Here is a 6,000-nt window from a genome sequence, read left to right on the forward strand (position 1 = left end):
TGTCCACGCCCTCAACTCGGCGGAATTACTACATCTTTTCCTGCACTAAAATCCCATAGGGGTGAGCATAAAACTCAGTAGAGGATCCTTAATAAAGTATATGCAGTTATGCAAAACTTCCAATAATGAATGCAAATGCCAAGTGTAACGACCCCATCACGTATAATGATTAGCACATAATTAATCAAGGAGATTTGATTCATATATGATTCTATTGAGAATTTATTTGGAGTCAGAATTAAAAGTTTAAGTGGCTCAAGAAGGAAAGTTTGATGGGAAAATTGATGAGTGGATTTAGTTTAATTTCAAGTATCGGACCATGTAGGAGTTTAATTAAATATTCGATTTAGTTTAGTAAAATTGAGATTCAATTAAATTGGGTCCGAATTGGAATTTATTTAGTTAATTAAATTATGAGGATTGAGAATTGTGATTATTACGAATTAAATTTATTTATGGGGTGTTCAATTTGAATATGTAATTTATCGGCAAAGATTTTGAAGTTTAATCCAAAATTGAAGACCTTAATGATTTAAGGAACCAAAATTGATGATGAGAATAAGTTTAATTTGATATTTAGAGCCTTTTAGAAGTTTGATTAAAAATCTGATTTGGATTGATAAATTTAAGTATATTTAATTAGGTGCAAGATCTTGGAGTGAACATGTGTGTGTAATGTGGTGATATTCCTTGAGACAATAAATGTTTACGTAGTCAACCATTTGTTTTGCCTTGGCTAAGAAAGGGAGTGAAGAGAATATGAGTTCAAGAGAGGGAGAAAGAGCCGAGAGAGAGAGAGAGAGGGGAAGCCACTGTCTTGTGTGCTGCTGCTAGAGTTAAGGAAGAAATTGGGAACAAAGAGGAAAGTAAAGAGTAGCAAAGAGAAGACTCAAGAAATTCAACCATAAAAAATAAAAAGGGTAAGGATTTCAAGCTTGATTGTTTTTTTTTAGATTCATTTTTCTAGCAACTAAAATCAAGAAGTGAATGGGATTAATTCCATGAAAAGAGAAGGAAACTAGGAAGAAGAATAAAGGAAAATAGAATTAAGTTTATGATCAATGAAATTGATTTAGAAATTCATCATTTGAGAATAATTTTAATTATCTTTGATGAATTTGAGCTCTAATTTTACATGCATCATTATTTTCCAAAGGTTTGACACTTTAACTTCATATAATTAGAAAGAAATTACCAACAAAATTAAGGTAAGTTCATGTTTATGGAAATTAGTTATTTTGAATTTGATTTTTATAACCTTGCATGAAATTAAATTCCATTGTTACATGCATGAAGGAATTCTATGAATATTTGAGTCCATATTTTCATGTATCTTGGATTTTGAAGAAATTGAGCCATTCAAATTCATGTTTTGAAAAGAAAAGAAAATGTTTTATGAAAATCAAGATTATGGAAATTTGGAATTAATCCTAAAAGTTAGATGAAGTTTTGGTTTATAATTAGATTTTTCTTTAATCCATGCATGTAGTGTAATTTAAGATTTTATTTAATCTAAACAAATTTGGGTATATATATGTATTAAATTAGTTAGTTTTATTTGAATTTTGTATATTCAATGTTTGCTAGGAAATTAGCCAAAAAATGAAGAATTGGAGTTAAGATCAAGTTTATGAAGTTACACTAGAAATTAATTATTTTGGATTAATTTGGAAAGTTATTGTTAAATTAAGCTCCATAAATTACATGCAAATAAGGATTTATTGAAGATTTAATCTATGCAAAGGAGTTAGGTTCAAATTATGGAACTTAATTACTTTGGGTTTGAATTTAGTTATCTTAATATGAAATTAAGTTCAATTGTTCATGCATCATGAATTTGTAAGAGTTTTGGAAGATCAATTTATGTTTTAAAATTTGTGGGTTTGAAATTGGGTTTGATATGGAGAAAATAAATTAAATCCAAATTTGAACAATTTGAGCATGATTTTGAATAAATGATTTCCAATTGAGAGTGTTTACTAAATTATACAATGGTTCTCCATTTTTGTGTACCAAAAATACATGCTTTGAGGCTTTGAATATCAAATTTGAACTTAAATTGCAATTCTGGGAATTCCAGAATTTACGCTGCCCGCTCGAGCGAGGAAAGTCTCGCTCGAGCGTGAAAATCGAGCTCCTCAGAAGTTTTTCAAATTTTACAGTCCGCTCAAGCGACCAAAGTGGCGCTCAAGCGGAGACCCATTTTCAGCATATTTTGGAAAATTGCATTTAGTTCACATTTTTATTTTCGTCTCTTTCCAAAGCATTCTAGACATGATTTATGACTCAATAAAGATTAATAAGCTACCAATCAACATAAATTAGTTAGTTAAAGCATGAATCATTGATCTAATGGTAATTGTTTAAGAAGCCAAGTAAAAGATCAATCTATTTGGAAAAGAAAGACTTAGTAATGAAAGAATATGTGAAATAAGAACCCGGTTTATTTAAATGAGAAAGAATAAGCGTAGTAGAACTTCGGACTATTTAGACGGAAAAAGACTAGAAAAGTCAAGTTTAATCAATGGAGTAATATTGTATTTCAATGTGTATATATTATGTGTTTGTGTAGGTCACGCGCCATTGTCTGCCTGATTTATCTGATATGTCCAATCCGTCTTATTTGCTTCTGCGGCTATCTGTGAGTAATAACTTAGTAAAGTTATGTTCAACTGTATTTACTTTTCTGTGTGACAAAATGAGATCTGTTTCCTGAAATGATATGTTCTGTACAATGAATGATTGTCCAATTTCTGTTATGTATTCGTGACATCCTTAGCATCATGTGATATCTGTTGGCTGTTACCCGGTATCGAAAGTTCCTTTATGGAACTTAAATCTATCAGCACTCTGTTACCCGTACCGGAGGCTCCGTCATGGGGGCTCAGCGTATCTCTGCTCTGTTACCTGGATCCGAAGGTTCCTTTATGGAACTGGTCATTCGTGACCCTCACGTGTCTGCATCTGTTCTGTATCTGCTCTGTTAATGCTAATGGATATATCACGTAAACTTAAGCATACCTTATGATTTCTGTATATGATCTGGGCAAATTATGAATTTGATACAAATCTGAATTATAATTTCTGAATCTGTACGGACTCATTCATTAAAACCCCTTTACTCTGTTATTATTCACTGGGCTCTAGCTCACTGTATTATTTATGTATGTAGGTGACCAGGCGCGTGACCAGGCTTAGAAGCATCTACCTAGAATCTTTTTTTGTCAGCCAACCTATGTGCTTCTCGTGGAGGTTCCGGTTATGTCAATTGATTACCGCTATGCGATTTAAAGTTTAAGTTCTGTTTTCTTGTTTGGTTAAACAAGTCTTGTGTATTTTGAAAAAAGGACTAAGTCATTTTTGTCTGATCTGTATATATATTATGACGTAGGAATGATGTGTATATATGTATATAAAAAGTTTAAAATTTTTTTGTCTCATATAAGTCTGCACAACTCAATGGACATCATCCGCTAGTCCCTAATATTATGCTAAATTGTCTCAGAGGCCTTTGGTAATCCCAGGATTACTGGCCGGTTACGATGCTAAACCTATAGGGGCGAGTTTGGGTCGTGACACCATGCAATGCCAATTAAAGAGAAATTTATTACGTGCTCTTCTTGAAAATTACCATGTTTCAATAACAGTTTGAAATCTTAACAATTCTGAAACTTCCCATTTTTTTTAACAATAGGGGCGGTAAATACGACTCAGGTGATCCCTAGGTTGGTGTCTACAAGTAGGCTCAACTAGCACTACCAAAAACCCCCCACTTTACCGATTGCTAACTGAAAGGGAAGTGATACCTCCTCCGCGCGTGTTTTCGGTCTTTCACCCCAGACACTCAGGCTAACTTATCAATCTCATCTACACCTCCTATTCGGACTTACCAATGTATTTACCCCATAACATTTCAATAGTTCTCATTCAAAATATCCTTTTCTCAATGTAAGCGTTTCCAAATTTAATTCAAGATGCATAATAGTAACAATAAATTGAATGAGTATGTAATGCAATAATTAATACCTCATAACATTTCTCTATTTTCCCTCCCTCCAATGTTATTTCACAAAATAACCATATGCTCAACCAAAGCTATCAACACATAGCAATATTTTCTCATCATGCACAATTCTTAACAATTTAGTCTTTTCAAGACTATACGTAATTTTTCGAACGTCGATTTCCAAGATTTACATTTCTCATAATCATGGTATTCAACAATTTGTCATCTCCCAACTATTCATGTTCATGCATTTAACAATAATTTTAATATAAATTCTCAATCCTCATATATCAAGAAGATCGCCATTTTTGCAAACCATATAATGAAATCTACACGCATTCATTCCTTTAACACAAGAAAAAGAAAGAAATCCATAGGTTTTCCCACATGTTCCAAAACCCTCAAATTTCTAGGGTTCTTCATCAAAAACAAAACATCTCCACATTTTCTTGATGAAATCTCACCAAAATCTTCTTTCTTAAATTAATAAAAATGAAACCCTCATGGATTAACAAGAAAAAAGTTGAGATTTAAACCCACTTTTGAAATCTCTACATTTTGAACCACAAGATCAAAAGCAATATAATAACTTCAAGAAAACTCTTAAAACACATCATCTTTGCAAAACATGTATATATAACTCAAAGGAGTCCCTACCTCAAGTTTTGGAGAAGATGAGAGAAAAAGCCCTAGAAATCAAAGTTGTAGAAAGTCAATCTCCACCATACAAAGTGAGGTTCTTGCTTTGCTCTCCAAGATTTGTGAGAGATGATAGATCAAAACCCTATGGATTGTAAGAAATCAAGGTTCTTGGGTGTTTGGTGGAGGTTTTTAGAGAGAAAGAGGAGCAAAATGCATTTTTAGAGTGAGAAGAAAATGTTAAAAAGTGATATTCATTCAGTCCAAAAGAGGAAAAAAACAGAGATTTTGGACTACCCACGCCTCACATGTGCAGCACGTGCCCTCACACGTGTGGAGCCTACCTCCTGCACGTGCAGCCCTCAACGCACGTGCGGCCTTCCCATGCCGTACCACTTCCAGCACCTACATATATTGTAGTGTGTTGCCCCAAACAACCTCTAAATTCTGCAAGTGCGGCCTCACCTCCCGTACGTGCGGCTCCTCTTCCGCACGTGCGGCCCATGGCCCCGCGAGTGCGGCTATGGTTCCACAGCCCAGAATTTTCTCAGCTCAGTTCTAGGCACTTCGGACCTGACCTCGCACTCTCCGGAACAAGTGAAAATCAACACCGAACAAACAAAAGTAGGAATTTATTTAAGGAAAAACTTTGGGACACCACAAAGCTAAAGTTAAACAAAGGAGAACGGAGCGAATAATACTCCGGTCATCACATGGGAATTGGAGAAATTTCTTTTGTTGTTGACATTGTTAAATCTTGCTTATAAATTGAATAAACCTTAGGTAAATTGGATTTGAAAAACTTATGCATCATGTGCATTATGATTTTGTTATGCGATCCTACAATTTTGTAAATATTTGGAAATGTTGGAAGGAGGCAAATAACGCATGAGTCCGGGTAGTTGAGTCGGGTTTTGAAAATGATGGTGTGTTGTACTAGTACATACGTGGGGAGTCAATGTGTCCAATTGCTTTGTCTTGAACTTATCACTAGACGAATGTGGAAGGGAAAGGTTTTTGGTGCCCATTGGCCCACCGTTATTAGAGTCGAAAAATTTAAGAATATTTTCTATACAAAAATCTATATATGTATATTTGGTTCCATGGCTCTTGGGATGTCATAGCGTATTTATCACTCCAACATGTGGATGAGTTCTTAAATGGAAATTGTGTATTGAGCATTATAAATTTTAAAGGAGAAAATATGGATTTTAAGGTAGCATGTGCATAGCATGATCATATACATTTCGATTATATATATCTTATTAATAGTATTCTTGTTGGGCATTATCTCACCCCAAACTAACAATATTTCAAGAACTGATGGTGTGACTCTAATCAAATGACTTGGCGGT

General features: G+C 34.0%; 1 pseudogene; it reads right to left on the bottom strand.

Moving 5' to 3' along the window:
• Positions 1-5,673, bottom strand: part of LOC114321871 (DNA replication licensing factor MCM2-like) — a 47,948-nt pseudogene extending 42,275 nt beyond the window's left edge.
• Between the last annotated feature and the right edge of the window lie 327 nt (positions 5,674-6,000).

This window comes from Camellia sinensis, chromosome 4 (assembly GCF_055761805.1).
Source record: "Camellia sinensis isolate YWXY chromosome 4, ASM5576180v1, whole genome shotgun sequence".
NCBI lineage: Eukaryota > Viridiplantae > Streptophyta > Magnoliopsida > Ericales > Theaceae > Camellia > Camellia sinensis.